The following is a 17,420-nucleotide window of genomic DNA, read 5'->3' as shown; positions in this document are numbered from 1 at the left end:
AAACATGCGTATTTACTCTTCCAGCCAACTCTGTATATCGTCCGCACTGAACTTTGCCTGGGGGAGAGCCCAGCTGCAGCCCTGTTACGCCACTTCAGTCACAAGAGAAGATGCAACTGAAATGTGTATGGCTCTACCTTGCCATACTTGCGTACATTCCAGAGCAGCGTAGTGTGAAAAGATGCAGGAAACATTCTGCAGCTGGGCATTCCTGCATCTGACCCCCACTGTCTCCTATGACTATTGGCGCTCATCATCCCAATTGCCAAAGTGCATTCACAGACTAAAGACACTTGTATAAATTAAAATCATTATTTTGTATATTTCCCAACATGTATCACTTTCAATGTTTCTGTCTTATATAACAAATAGCATCCAATGGTAAACTATAGAAAAACATATGTATACTGTATATACAGTATACAGTATAGTCACGTGACATAGAATACATCTTTAAAAACAAAAACACTTATATATAAGTGTATATACACAAAGAAAAAAAAACTGTCCACAAATAATTAGTTAATGTACATGGTATTATATTGTATCATCCTTAGGTTCTTTATATAGATAGCGCTAATGAAATGCTGAGAACAAATAGGTACATACTGTATCATGTACCACAATGTGGAGCTTACTGGTCCCACAACCGGTCCCACAACCAGGATCTTTTCATTCTAAAAGGACTTTGCTATTGGGAGACACCGGGATTTCCACTGCATGATCCCACACTGCGGACATCTGTTGTTTACAGCACACAGACGCTGGTGGTTTTGATTTGACATCGCACCCGGAGCCTCAGCATTCCGAGATGGATTATACCAGCGAGGCGGGTGACGCCACCCAGTCACGGCACACAGTGTACACAGCAGTGGATACGGCAGCACATACCAGCAGCCGAGGAAATGAGGGACAGGTGAGACCAAGCATCTCCCTCAGTGGGACCAGCACCAGTGCCAGGAAATAGCAGTTGTGGGACCGGTAAGCTCCACATTGTGGTACATGATATGTACTTATTTGTTCTTATATGGACACCACTTCATTTATCAGCATTTCATTAGCACTATCTATATAACGAACCTAAGGATGATTCAATATAATACCATGTACATGGACTAATCATTTGTGGACAGTTTTATTTATTTATTTATTTTAGTGTATATATACACTTATATATAAGTGTTTTTGCTTTTAAAGATCAATTCTATGTCACGTGACTCTCTCTCTCTCTCTATATATATATATATATATACAAATCCAGCAGCAGCCGGCACTCCAATATCAAAGTCACTGATGCTCAGGTGCCAGAACAAAGCATATGCAAACCTCCAACAAGGAACGGCACTCAGAGACAAAAACGTTAGAAAAAAGTTATATTCCAGATGGTCAACGTTTCGGGGAGTAAATCCCCGTCGTCAGGACAAATATACAGCAGAATAACAAACAAAGCACTCACTTACCCTCCTAAATACCCGAGTGTCCTCATCGCCGCCATCCCTTCCGTGCACGCCCGCAACTCTCACTGCTTCCGCTACCGCCTCCACACATCCGCTTCCGGAAGCCGCCGTTTCCATGGGAACCACAGCTTGCGGTTCACCTCGTCTCCGGCTGCGTTCCATCAGCGGGAGGAGACGCAGGCCGAGCACACAGAGGAGGCAGGGCTGAAACCGAAAAGGGACAAGCAATGCAATGAGACAATATACATAAATACATATGAAACACAACATAATAAGAAATCAGCAGTGCCAATAGAGCCTGTCACAAATAACATCCGACCCACATCCCTAAATAGACACGAAAGAAAACGAAAAAAAGGTTACACAAGCATATTCCAGTTAATTTTTTCATTTAAACCCCCGGGGGCACAGGTACCCAGTCTCAGGATCCATTTGGTTTCTTTAACTAAAAGAGACTTAGCACGATCCCCACCCCTTAAACTAAGGGGCACATGATCAATAATAAAGTATCGCAAAGACTCCAACGTATGGCCCGCACTTTTAAAATGTTTGGCCACCGGTTGGACAATAAGTTTACCTTCAAGGGTGAGTTTAATGGCCGATCTGTGGGCCGCCATCCTTTCAGAAAACTTACGTGTAGTTTGGCCGACATACATTAACCCGCAAGGACAGATAATAATGTATACAACAAACATAGATGAACAGGTTAAAACAAACCTGATATCATATGTTTTGTTGCAGTGGGGATGTTTAAAGGATTTGCAATTCAGCATAAATTTACATGTCGCACACCCACTACAGCGATAGCAGCCATTAGGTTTAAAGTAAACGTTGGGATGTCTAGTCAGACCCATACCAGTGATATTGGTTCTGACTACTCTATCCTTGATGTTGCGACCACGACGAAACGACATCAAAGGGGTAGTGTGATGGAACACTTTTAACTCAGGGTCCGATGACACTATAGGCCACAAGGCCTTAGTGGCTCTACTAATATCCCCGCTAGAGGAGGTGTAGTCACTGGGGAAAGGGATCCTATGAGCAAGGGTGATGGCTGGACGCTAATAGAAGGGTGTTACGATCGGTTGGTTTATGAAAAACCTCAGTAGACAAACAGCCATTTTCGAGGTGAATCTTCACATCAAGAAAATGGATGTCCGTCAGACTATATGAATAAGTAAATTTAATAGGAGTGTCCGAGCCATTGACACTATCTATAAACTCCACAAGCGTATCCTGACCCCCACCCCACAACAGAAAAATATCATCAATATAGCGACGGTATAATAAAATACTGTCGCCAATGGATGAATTGGAGAAAAAAATATGGTGCTCTTGTTCAAACATAAAAACATTTGCATACGACGGGGCCACGGGGGACCTCATCGCACAGCCTCTAAGCTGAAGAAAAAAAGAACCATCAAACAAAAAATAGTTGCGATTGAGAGTTAACTCAAGGAGGGACAAAAACAGCTCGTGGTCAAAAAGCTGTTCAGGGAGTTCAGCCTTTAGAAAGTTCCTCATAGCAAGTAGACCTGCATTGTGCGGGATAGCCGTATAGAGACTACAGACATCTAGACAGCATAATAGAGTTCCTGGAGGGATATCTGACAAGGACTGTAGTTTGTTAAGAAATGCAGTAGTGTCCTTCAAAAAAGAGTCTCTGGATAACAGCAAAGGCTGTAAGATGGAGTCGAGTAGCTGGGCAACAGGTCGATATAAAGAGTCTGGGGCTGATATAATCGGGCGTCCAGGAGGTTTCATGGAATTCTTGTGCAGCTTCGGGAGTGTGTAAAGTAACGGCACCCTAGGATGACTGACATTAAGTGCTTTAACAATTTTGTCTGGTAATTTACCAGACAATTGGGCTGAATTGAGGATCCTCAGAAGCTCTTTCTGGAACTGAGATGTCGGATCAGATGGCAATTTCCGATAAACCTCCACATCACCAAGTTGGGCATAAATCTCATCCCTGTAGAATTGTAGATCTAAAATGACGATTGCACCGCCTTTATCGGCGGGTCTGATTATAATATCGTCATAAGACGCTAGATTTTCAAGTGCTTTAGTTTCTGCTCTGGAGAGATTAAACTTGATTTTAGCTGGGGCTGCAGAGAATTTTGTGATAGAATCATCTAGCAGCCGGTGGAAGGATTTTAATGAAGCGTTAGACGAAACTGGATCAAACGAAGATCTTGATGAACGTTTAAGGAAACTTGAAAAGATAGACGTGTCATTAGTATCAGGAGAATGCTGAAAAAACTCTTTTAGCCTCAATTTGCGTGAAAATGCATGAATGTCTTTAGACCAACTAAAAGTATCATGAAGGTTAGTGGGGACAAAGCTCAAACCCTTGCATAGCACCGAGATTTCCGCCGGCTCTAGTTTCCGCTGGGAAAGATTGAAAATTAGCGATTTTGGCGCTGTGTCACAGCGCGCACCCCTTTTGTTCTGGCCACCCCGGCGGGTGGCAGTGAAGTTGTAGGTTTTGTGGTGGCTCGAGAACCTTTGGCTAAAGGGGCTTCCTTATTGCCAGGAGCATCATCGGCTTCAGATGTAGCAAATTCGCTGTCCGAACTAGAGCGCGGTTCCTGTCGGTTACTGGACGAGGTTTTCTTATGCCAAGGTCTCCTTGTTCTGGGAAATCGCTGATAAGCTTTAGCTGGTTCGCTTCCCACCAACCATCTATATACTTGGTAGTCCTCATAGTCTGCATCAACCGCCAGTTTCTTGTTGCGTTTAAATTTGAGCAAATCTTTCCGATACTGTTGACACTGAGTCTCCAGTTTCCTGATCCAATCTTGGGAGGAATCTTCCTCCAGCACTTTAAGAGAAGCAGTTTCGAACGCGGCAATCTTCGATCGGGTAGCCATCAGTTCTGTATTAGCTTCATTAATCACCAGGATCATGAGGTCAAAGGCGCATTTATTTAAAATGGCAACCCATTTACGGACAAAGTCCGGGTTGTTACGCCCTATGGTAGGGACGTTCCTCACCCGGAATCCCCTAGGGATATTGTGTTCCCTAAAGTATTCTGAAAGGGAACTGCCATGTAGCATATAATCAATCTCTCTGCGCTTCAATCTCCAAATCTGGTGAAATAATGTTTCTGCATTCACACCCTTATCAGGGTCTGTGATCACTTCTTGACATAGGATCTGTTCAATTTCAGCCTGTGAGAAGCTAAACGTTTCTCCCATATCCGTAATCCGGGAGCACTGAAAGCCAGGGACATCCTGGGGAGATGTAGTAACAGAGTCCATCTTAGTGCAGTAACTTACAGTAAAATAGCAGAATAAGTGCTGTAAAAAAACACAGTGGGTGCCATGCAACGTATGCTCCCAAACTGGGGCACTATTACACAAATCCAGCAGCAGCCGGCACTCCAATATCAAAGTCACTGATGCTCAGGTGCCAGAACAAAGCATATGCAAACCTCCAACAAGGAACGGCACTCAGAGACAAAAACGTTAGAAAAAAGTTATATTCCAGATGGTCAACGTTTCGGGGAGTAAATCCCCGTCGTCAGGACAAATATACAGCAGAATAACAAACAAAGCACTCACTTACCCTCCTAAATACCCGAGTGTCCTCATCGCCGCCATCCCTTCCGTGCACGCCCGCAACTCTCACTGCTTCCGCTACCGCCTCCACACATCCGCTTCCGGAAGCCGCCGTTTCCATGGGAACCACAGCTTGCGGTTCACCTCGTCTCCGGCTGCGTTCCATCAGCGGGAGGAGACGCAGGCCGAGCACACAGAGGAGGCAGGGCTGAAACCGAAAAGGGACAAGCAATGCAATGAGACAATATACATAAATACATATAAATCTTTCCCAGCGGAAACTAGAGCCGGCGGAAATCTCGGTGCTGTGCAAGGGTTTGAGCTTTGTCCCCACTAACCTTCATGATACTTTTAGTTGGTCTAAAGACATTCATGCATTTTCACGCAAATTGAGGCTAAAAGAGTTTTTTCAGCATTCTCCTGATACTAATGACACGTCTATCTTTTCAAGTTTCCTTAAACGTTCATCAAGATCTTCGTTTGATCCAGTTTCGTCTAACGCTTCAATAAAATCCTTCCACCGGCTGCTAGATGATTCTATCACCAAATTCTCTGCAGCCCCAGCTAAAATCAAGTTTAATCTCTCCAGAGCACTAAAGCACTTGAAAATCTAGCGTCTTATGACGATATTATAATCAGACCCGCCGATAAAGGCGGTGCAATCGTCATTTTAGATCTACAATTCTACAGGGATGAGATTTATGCCCAACTTGGTGATGTGGAGGTTTATCGGAAATTGCCATCTGATCCGACATCTCAGTTCCAGAAAGAGCTTCTGAGGATCCTCAATTCAGCCCAATTGTCTGGTAAATTACCAGACAAAATTGTTAAAGCACTTAATGTCAGTCATCCTAGGGTGCCGTTACTTTACACACTCCCGAAGCTGCACAAGAATTCCATGAAACCTCCTGGACGCCCGATTATATCGGCCCCAGACTCTTTATATCAACCTGTTGCCCAGCTACTCGACTCCATCTTACAGCCTTTGCTGTTAGTATGAAGTTAGATTTAAGGATGCCGCACAGGACTGAGTGGTTTATATTTTAGAGTATAATTGCAAGAGGTTTCCAAGATAATCGACCAGTCAGAAAAGAATTCTGGAATTTATCACCATCTACCAGTAAAATAATTTTTTGTAGATATAAACAGTGATTGTCGATGGTGCTCCCATAGGTCCAATGCATATGTAGTAAAGGAGAAAGAAAAAGAAAAAAAGAGACCTTTGTTGGGAGCACTCCCACTTGGAAACAATAATGATTTGAGTAATAAGCAATGATATGAAAAATAAAGTAATTAAAATGTAACCTTTAATTGTATTATATTAAAATATTGGTACACCAATTGTGTTAAATCACTCTTAAGTGGCTAATCAATGTGAGCCACCTGGTAAAGCTAAATTGTGAAAATATTGATGAAAGTACAAGGCATTTATTTGGCAGGCCCAGAATACTTGGATATATGGAGTAGGTACTATAACCAAATTAGTGCCGTCAAAAAAACCTACAACACCTGGTATTCCTTAGTGGTCCACCACCTAAGTACTGACCAGGCCCAATACCGTATTGCTTCCAAGATCAGACGAGATTGGGCATGCGCGGTGTGGTATGGTAGTAGATCAGCATTGATATGGCAATTTCTACCACTGATATATAGATGGTAGAGAGTTATTGGTAAGCACCTTGTTACCAAGTTAACCGAGTAATCTCTAAAGAGACAATATATGTTTAACCATCATTGCACCAGAATGTATCCCAAATCTGTAGGTATACGTAGGTTTAAATCATGTGGTCAATAATTTCTCGGCCCGCAGGAAATGCCTGTATGTTTCATTATGTGCTGTGCAGCACCTTTGAGGATGGGTTTATGCTACGGATAAGGCAGATATAGACCACTGTTATACTGATAACATGCCGCAATATTTGTGTATGATGCAAAGAGAAATCGTCTCTTTTGTTAATTGGATCACCCTATTGAAGGGAAAAAGAAGGTTATTGTGAAATTGTAAGCTCAAAGGTTTATAAATATAACTCCTATTATGCCATGATCGAAAATGCAGGACAAAGAATGATATAGAAATTGTTAGGAGAAAGAAAACAAACTTGGAAAGTATGCAAGATGTATAACAATCTCAATTATCCAATTAATGGCTAATTAGTACCATGGTGCCTAACAAAGTATAAGCGTTGTCTTTGAAACAGAAAAATTTGCCACAATAACTCATATAGCATGTATCCACAGTGTGTCTATAATGTATCTGTCTAACATGTCATAGACAGACAGAAATTGCCACAATAAACCCAAAGAGGGGACATATAAATGATCCCCCAAAAGAGCATATGCTAGGTGATTTTTACAATGTGTTTAGCTATGGTATGCACAATAGCTTTATAATCCAGTAAAAACCTGCATATGAATAGGTGCTGATGCGCTATATTGTGATAATTGGCATAACATTTGCCAAAGAGACCAATGCACACTGATTCTTAAATGTGTATGTGCAAGTAGGTTTGACGGGAGATAGTGTAGCAGATGGGACAAAGTAGTACTTATGTTTGCCCGCTCTCAGTGCACCGCTGGCCGCTGAGCTCCAGCGTCAATGTAGTTTGTCTAATCTCCTCTCCTACTAACAGGAGATCGATAGGCAAGTAGGGACAAAAAAAAAAAAAGATACTTAAGTGTTTATCTGCTCGTAGCGCGCCGCTGATCGCCGGGCTCTGGCGTCTGTGCTGCTTATCTGACCTCCTCTCCTGCCGGTCTCTGGTCATGTGAGCGCACTCATCATGACCATCCTGTTCACCTCCCAACGTACGTTTCACAGATTAGCTTGTTCACGGGTAGTGTGAACATGTGGTGTCAGGATCTGGCTTAAATCTATGCAATTAGCCAATCAGGATTATACCTGTTTGATTGTTGATTGTGTTGATTCTGACAAGATTGGTATGAGCTTAAAATTAATTATATAAATAGAACGAACAACTTAGGTGTCCTGCAAAATGTTTGTGGATTAGGATGCCAAGGGGGTTTAATTGTTACAAGCCTTATAGTGTATAGTAGTGGTGCGTGAATGTTGATAAAAGTTTATTTGTATTATATGTGGGGTATAAGTGATTAATTGATGTGTGTGGATATTAGGATGAATTGGATTGAAAGGTAATTAGTGTATAGACTTTGGTGAGTGGATTAATTTTTAATATGGGAATAAGAAGAATAGGAGGGGGGTGGAAAAAAGGGAGGAGGGAGGGCGGGGGGGGTGGGGTGGCGAAAAATTAATGGGGGAAAGGAAATGTAGTAAGGTTAAATAAGGGGGGTGCTATTACATTATGTAATAGGTGTGACAGTGTGTAATGTGATTGCTGCTGTTATAATTAAAGAAAAATATATAATATTAGTGAATGTCATTAATGGCAGAGAAACTATGTGATTATGGCTTAAAGTGCTGATATATTTAAAATCCACTATGTTGGAATAGAAAGAATAATTATGTAAATAAAAATAAGAATTATAACAATTAATGATTATTAAAAAGAGAATAAGGAAATAATGAATTAATCAATCAAATTGGACAATCAAATTGGAAGGAATGCTCCAAAATTCATAGTTTCATTAAGTCCATGTGGATGAAGAGAGTTTAATTTAAATGTCCATTCACATTCCTTTCGTAAGAGAGTGCTGGTCAGGTCCCCCCCACGTAAACCCAATTTCACTTTTTCTAGTCCACAGACCTTAAGTCCATCCCACCGACCTGCATGGTTGGAAAAGAAGTGTCGTGCTATAGAGGTAAGTTGCTTCATTTTTTGTAAGTCCCTGGTGGCATTCCGGATGGATCCAATATGTTCAAGGATTCTTTGCTTGAGGGCTCTAGTCGTCATACCCACATATCTTTGTCCACAAATGCACACAATACAGTAGATCACACCTTCGGTGGAACAGTTGATGAAATGCTTGAATATGATATCTTTGCCATAGCGATCCTGAATGTGGTCTGTCTTAAGGATATATTGACATGCTTTACAGTGACCGCATGGATGTGTGCCAGTGGTAGTCTGTGGTTTGTCACGAGATGATTGGAAATGGCTGGACACCAATCTATCTTTCAAATTTCTTGATCTCCGCCAACTCATGGATACTTGTGGTCCAAGTTTTTCAGATAAAGTGGGGTCCAAATGGAGAATTCCCCAGTGTTTTTGGATAGCTTGTTTGACCTGGTACCATTCTTGACAAAATCCCCCAACGAACCTGATAGTTTTATCCTCTTGTTTCTTTTGTTTCTTATCAAAAATTAAGTGTTCTCTCTGAGTGGTCTGAATGTTTCTACTGGCTTTTTTGATAGATGTATTGCTGTATCCTCTCTCACGAAGTCTGTTCGAGAGGTCTTTGCTTTGTTCTACGAAATCCTGATCATTAGAGCAGTTTCTTCTTAAGCGTAGAAATTCTCCTTTGGGTATATTGTTTATTGTGGGAGGGAAATGGGAGCTGGTTTGATGTAGAAGTGTGTTTGATGATGTCTCCTTCCTGAATAACTTTGTTGAAAGCATGTCATTTTTATCCTTAAAGATGAGTATGTCCAGAAATGGGAGTTCATCTTGACTGATGGCGTGAGTGAGGCGAATGTTAAGGTTGTTGTTGTTTAAATGTTCTATGAACAAGAGTAACATCTATACATCTCCTTCCCAAATCATCAAAATATCATCGATGTATCTTGCCCACATGATGATGTTGGTCGTGAAGACATCATTACTGTCACTGAAAACGAATTCGCGTTCCCACCATCCTAGAAAGATATTGGCATACGTCGGGGCACACGCTGCCCCCAAAGCTGTGCCCCTAGTTTGTAGGTAGAATCTCTTGTTGAAGGTGAAGAGGTTATGACTGAGTATGAACTGAAGTAGGTCCGCAAGGAATGTATGGAATTTTTCCATTCCTTCCATGTTCATGAAGTAGTTGACAGCTTCCAGTCCTTTGTCATGGTCGATTGAAGTATATAGTGCCTCAACATCTAGAGAGACTAGGAATTGATTTGCCTCCAGTTTGATATCATGGATCTTGCGAAGAACGTCTGTAGTATCTTGAACGAAAGAGGGGAGACCCATTACATGGTGTCGCAGATGGAGATCGACACAATCAACAATCAAATAGGTATAATCCTGATTGGCTAATTGCATAGATTTAAGCCAGATCCTGACACCACATGTTCACACTACCCGTGAACAAGCTAATCTGTGAAACGTACGTTGGGAGGTGAACAGGATGGTCATGATGAGTGCGCTCACATGACCAGAGACCGGCAGGAGAGGAGGTCAGATAAGCAGCACAGACGCCAGAGCCCGGCGATCAGCGGCGCGCTACGAGCAGATAAACACTTAAGTATCTTTTTTTTTGTCCCTACTTGCCTATCGATCTCCTGTTAGTAGGAGAGGAGATTAGACAAACTACATTGACGCTGGAGCTCAGCGGCCAGCGGTGCACTGAGAGCGGGCAAACATAAGTACTACTTTGTCCCATCTGCTACACTATCTCCCGTCAAACCTACTTGCACATACACATTTAAGAATCAGTGTGCATTGGTCTCTTTGGCAAATGTTATGCCAATTATCACAATATAGCGCATCAGCACCTATTCATATGCAGGTTTTTACTGGATTATAAAGCTATTGTGCATACCATAGCTAAACACATTGTAAAAATCACCTAGCATATGCTCTTTTGGGGGATCATTTATATGTCCCCTCTTTGGGTTTATTGTGGCAATTTCTGTCTGTCTATGACATGTTAGACAGATACATTATAGACACACTGTGGATACATGCTATATGAGTTATTGTGGCAAATTTTTCTGTTTCAAAGACAACGCTTATACTTTGTTAGGCACCATGGTACTAATTAGCCATTAATTGGATAATTGAGATTGTTATACATCTTGCATACTTTCCAAGTTTGTTTTCTTTCTCCTAACAATTTCTATATCATTCTTTGTCCTGCATTTTCGATCATGGCATAATAGGAGTTATATTTATAAACCTTTGAGCTTACAATTTCACAATAACCTTCTTTTTCCCTTCAATAGGGTGATCCAATTAACAAAAGAGACGATTTCTCTTTGGATCATACACAAATATTGCGGCATGTTATCAGTATAACAGTGGTCTATATCTGCCTTATCCGTAGCATAAACCCATCCTCAAAGGTGCTGCACAGCACATAATGAAACATACAGGCATTTCCTGCGGGCCGAGAAATTATTGACCACATGATTTAAACCTACGTATACCTACAGATTTGGGATACATTCTGGTGCAATGATGGTTAAACATATATTGTCTCTTTAGAGATTACTCGGTTAACTTGGTAACAAGGTGCTTACCAATAACTCTCTACCATCTATATATCAGTGGTAGAAATTGCCATATCAATGCTGATCTACTACCATACCACACCGCGCATGCCCAATCTCGTCTGATCTTGGAAGCAATACGGTGTTGGGCCTGGTCAGTACTTAGGTGGTGGACCACTAAGGAATACCAGGTGTTGTAGGTTTTTTTGACGGCACTAATTTGGTTATAGTACCTACTCCATATATCCAAGTATTCTGGGCCTGCCAAATAAATGCCTTGTACTTTCATCAATATTTTCACAATTTAGCTTTACCAGGTGGCTCACATTGATTAGCCACTTAAGAGTAATTTAACACAATTGGTGTACCAATATGTTAATATAATACAATTAAAGGTTACATTTTAATTACTTTATTTTTCATATCATTGCTTATTACTCAAATCATTATTGTTTCCAAGTGGGAGTGCTCCCAACAAAGGTCTCTTTTTTTCTTTTTCTTTCTCCTTTACTACATATGCATAGGACCTATGGGAGCACCATCGACAATCACTGTTTATATCTACAAAAAATTATTTTACTGGTAGATGGTGATAAATTCCAGAATTCTTTTCTGACTGGTCGATTATCTTGGAAACCTCTTGCAATTATACTCTAAAATATAAACCACTCAGTCCTGTGCGGCATCCTTAAATCTAACTTCATACTGCCTACTGTATTAACTAGAAATAGTTTTCTTAGGAATACCAGCACGGATCAGTGGTTACTACGTGATTCTTGAGTAACCATAATAATTTTTTGTACACCAACGGGCATAGTCCCATATACATGTAAAATGAGCTTCAATTTAAAGCAGGAATTATCCTACAAACATAGAAATAGAGAAAACTTAGATGATATCTTTCCTAGCAACATAGTGGACACAGAACCCCATAGCAACTGGGAATCAGACTTTATACAACTTAAACAAACGTTACATAAACAAATAAGGACCAACTGGGATCTTACCACGTTAGAAAACTATGTTAAGAACAAAATAGTACCACGTGGCCTTAGACCAAGAGTTTTTCCCACTTTTACCTTGATAAGTGAAAATCTCAAAACTGAATGGGATAACAGCCTTCTTAAGTGCTCTATGGAACTTATGGGCATCCTGATCAAACACAACCACCTTGTACTTGAAGGTTGCGAACGTGATCTGGAAGAACTGAGTAAAAAACTGGAACCCTGGGAGAAGGACACACAGTTTCAACGGTGCTTTGAAAAAAACAAACAAGACCTTTTGACATATGAACAGACAATCATTGATAGAAAAAGGAACAAATTTGCCAGAGATAAAAAGGATTTTGCTTCAGGCAAAATATTCAAATGGAATAAACCTTCTTGGCAACAACGACCCCCTAGAAACCGTGAACAGTACTCATCATCAGATGTGGAAACATCCGGAACAGAGGAACTCCCTGAGTATACCTTCAATACACCTCTGACGACAAATTCCAGAGGGGAAGGTGAGAGTTTGACTCAATATCATCATCAACATTTTTTAGGGGATCCCCCCAGGGGAAGGGGATCAAGGCACCCAACAAACGAAAGACAAGGAGGGGGCGGAAGGGGAGGAAGAGGAAGACAACAACAACAATGGGATCAACTGCCACCCAGGAGACAGCCACCCCGGAATACACGCAGAAGATAACACCAGAATCCTCCGATCCACCCGACACCACTTCACAACTCAAAATCATCAATCTCTCAACACATAATCTAGATCACGAGCAAATTCAAGTCCTGAGCAAAGGTCTTTCATACTCTCCAACTGAGAAATTCAATAGATTCAAATGGGAAAAGGATCTGAGACTTTTCAATAGAAAGTTACTGCTTACCAAGTTCCACAATAAGAAATCTGCACCTGAAATGGGAAGCACACAACTCAATCAGACCGAAGTAAGTGACAACACGACTGCACCAGACCTATCAGGGCCTGAATTAGAAGCTCTGGAAGCCCTGGAGGCACTAGAATCCGAATCCACAGCAACTATAGATCCTCAATGGGAGGTCAGTACGAGATTCATTTGTAAGAAAAAATCATCATTTTTTCCTTCGGAACAGACAAGCCCAGAAGTACAGATTTTTACCAAATTAGTATCCAAGGAATTTGATCATATACATCTTCAGAAAACTAGAAGACTGCGCAATTCCAATTTAACTAGGAAAGAACTGGATGCCCTAAGAGAGATTGAATCCTGGCAGGACGTAATTATTAAGCCATCAGACAAAGGGGGCAATGTGGTAATATGGCCCCAAGAACAATACATACAGGAAGCATATCGACAGTTAGAAGATCAGACATGTTATCAGAGGATACTACTCAATCCCATGGAAAATTACAAAATACTATACGATAGGATGCTTTCCAATGCGTATGAGGAAGGAACAATAACACCTTCAGAATATCAATATCTTCAGACGACACATCCTAGAATCCCCACATTCTACATGCTGCCCAAGATCCACAAGAACTTGTGTCAACCACCGGGTAGACCAATAGTATCAGGGATTGGATCATTGACGGAAAAAGCAAGTATCTTTGTCGATCTCCATCTGCGACACCATGTAATGGGTCTCCCCTCTTTCGTTCAAGATACTACAGACGTTCTTCGCAAGATCCATGATATCAAACTGGAGGCAAATCAATTCCTAGTCTCTCTAGATGTTGAGGCACTATATACTTCAATCGACCATGACAAAGGACTGGAAGCTGTCAACTACTTCATGAACATGGAAGGAATGGAAAAACTCCATACATTCCTTGCGGACCTACTTCAGTTCATACTCAGTCATAACCTCTTCACCTTCAACAAGAGATTCTACCTACAAACTAGGGGCACAGCTATGGGGGCAGCGTGTGCCCCGACGTATGCCAATATCTTTCTAGGATGGTGGGAACGCGAATTCGTTTTCAGTGACAGTAATGATGTCTTCACGACCAACATCATCATGTGGGCAAGATACATCGATGATATTTTGATGATTTGGGAAGGAGATGTACAGATGTTACTCTTGTTCATAGAACATTTAAACAACAACAACCTTAACATTCGCCTCACTCACGCCATCAGTCAAGATGAACTCCCATTTCTGGACATACTCATCTTTAAGGATAAAAATGACATGCTTTCAACAAAGTTATTCAGGAAGGAGACATCATCAAACACACTTCTACATCAAACCAGCTCCCATTTCCCTCCCACAATAAACAATATACCCAAAGGAGAATTTCTACGCTTAAGAAGAAACTGCTCTAATGATCAGGATTTCGTAGAACAAAGCAAAGACCTCTCGAACAGACTTCGTGAGAGAGGATACAGCAATACATCTATCAAAAAAGCCAGTAGAAACATTCAGACCACTCAGAGAGAACACTTAATTTTTGATAAGAAACAAAAGAAACAAGAGGATAAAACTATCAGGTTCGTTGGGGGATTTTGTCAAGAATGGTACCAGGTCAAACAAGCTATCCAAAAACACTGGGGGATTCTCCATTTGGACCCCACTTTATCTGAAAAACTTGGACCACAAGTATCCATGAGTTGGCGGAGATCAAGAAATTTGAAAGATAGATTGGTGTCCAGCCATTTCCAATCATCTCGTGACAAACCACAGAACCACTGGCACACATCCATGCGGTCACTGTAAAGCATGTCAATATATCCTTAAGACAGACCACATTCAGGATCGCTATGGCAAAGATATCATATTCAAGCATTTCATCAACTGTTCCACCGAAGGTGTGATCTACTGTATTGTGTGCATTTGTGGACAAAGATATGTGGGTATGACGACTAGAGCCCTCAAGCAAAGAATCCTTGAACATATTGGATCCATCCGGAATGCCACCAGGGACTTACAAAAAATGAAGCAACTTACCTCTATAGCACGACACTTCTTTTCCAACCATGCAGGTCGGTGGGATGGACTTAAGGTCTGTGGACTAGAAAAAGTGAAATTGGGTTTACGTGGGGGGGACCTGACCAGCACTCTCTTACGAAAGGAATGTGAATGGACATTTAAATTAAACTCTCTTCATCCACATGGACTTAATGAAACTATGAATTTTGGAGCATTCCTTCCAATTTGATTGTCCAATTTGATTGATTAATTCATTATTTCCTTATTCTCTTTTTAATAATCATTAATTGTTATAATTCTTATTTTTATTTACATAATTATTCTTTCTATTCCAACATAGTGGATTTTAAATATATCAGCACTTTAAGCCAATCACATAGTTTCTCTGCCATTAATGACATTCACTAATATTATATATTTTTCTTTAATTATAACAGCAGCAATCACATTACACACTGTCACACCTATTACATAATGTAATAGCACCCCCCTTATTTAACCTTACTACATTTCCTTTCCCCCATTAATTTTTCGCCACCCCACCCCCCCCGCCCTCCCTCCTCCCTTTTTTCCACCCCCCTCCTATTCTTCTTATTCCCATATTAAAAATTAATCCACTCACCAAAGTCTATACACTAATTACCTTTCAATCCAATTCATCCTAATATCCACACACATCAATTAATCACTTATACCCCACATATAATACAAATAAACTTTTATCAACATTCACGCACCACTACTATACACTATAAGGCTTGTAACAATTAAACCCCCTTGGCATCCTAATCCACAAACATTTTGCAGGACACCTAAGTTGTTCGTTCTATTTATATAATTAATTTTAAGCTCATACCAATCTTGTCAGAATCAACACAATCAACAATCAAACAGGTATAATCCTGATTGGCTAATTGCATAGATTTAAGCCAGATCCTGACACCACATGTTCACACTACCCGTGAACAAGCTAATCTGTGAAACGTACGTTGGGAGGTGAACAGGATGGTCATGATGAGTGCGCTCACATGACCAGAGACCGGCAGGAGAGGAGGTCAGATAAGCAGCACAGACGCCAGAGCCCGGCGATCAGCGGCGCGCTACGAGCAGATAAACACTTAAGTATCTTTTTTTTTGTCCCTACTTGCCTATCGATCTCCTGTTAGTAGGAGAGGAGATTAGACAAACTACATTGACGCTGGAGCTCAGCGGCCAGCGGTGCACTGAGAGCGGGCAAACATAAGTACTACTTTGTCCCATCTGCTACACTATCTCCCGTCAAACCTACTTGCACATACACATTTAAGAATCAGTGTGCATTGGTCTCTTTGGCAAATGTTATGCCAATTATCACAATATAGCGCATCAGCACCTATTCATATGCAGGTTTTTACTGGATTATAAAGCTATTGTGCATACCATAGCTAAACACATTGTAAAAATCACCTAGCATATGCTCTTTTGGGGGATCATTTATATGTCCCCTCTTTGGGTTTATTGTGGCAATTTCTGTCTGTCTATGACATGTTAGACAGATACATTATAGACATACATGCTATATGAGTTATTGTGGCAAATTTTTCTGTTTCAAAGACAACGCTTATACTTTGTTAGGCACCATGGTACTAATTAGCCATTAATTGGATAATTGAGATTGTTATACATCTTGCATACTTTCCAAGTTTGTTTTCTTTCTCCTAACAATTTCTATATCATTCTTTGTCCTGCATTTTCGATCATGGCATAATAGGAGTTATATTTATAAACCTTTGAGCTTACAATTTCACAATAACCTTCTTTTTCCCTTCAATAGGGTGATCCAATTAACAAAAGAGACGATTTCTCTTTGGATCATACACAAATATTGCGGCATGTTATCAGTATAACAGTGGTCTATATCTGCCTTATCCGTAGCATAAACCCATCCTCAAAGGTGCTGCACAGCACATAATGAAACATACAGGCATTTCCTGCGGGCCGAGAAATTATTGACCACATGATTTAAACCTACGTATACCTACAGATTTGGGATACATTCTGGTGCAATGATGGTTAAACATATATTGTCTCTTTAGAGATTACTCGGTTAACTTGGTAACAAGGTGCTTACCAATAACTCTCTACCATCTATATATCAGTGGTAGAAATTGCCATATCAATGCTG

General features: G+C 40.8%; 2 pseudogenes; one reads left to right on the top strand and one right to left on the bottom strand.

Moving 5' to 3' along the window:
• Positions 1-6,517: 6,517 nt before the first annotated feature.
• Positions 6,518-6,636, bottom strand: LOC134937454 (5S ribosomal RNA; annotated as a pseudogene).
• A 4,799-nt stretch (positions 6,637-11,435) lies between these two features.
• LOC134937048 (5S ribosomal RNA) lies at positions 11,436-11,554 on the top strand (annotated as a pseudogene).
• The last annotated feature ends 5,866 nt before the right edge of the window (positions 11,555-17,420 follow it).

The sequence above is a fragment of the Pseudophryne corroboree genome, chromosome 6, assembly GCF_028390025.1.
Source record: "Pseudophryne corroboree isolate aPseCor3 chromosome 6, aPseCor3.hap2, whole genome shotgun sequence".
NCBI lineage: Eukaryota > Metazoa > Chordata > Amphibia > Anura > Myobatrachidae > Pseudophryne > Pseudophryne corroboree.
This window is presented reverse-complemented; position numbering and strand designations above follow the sequence as displayed.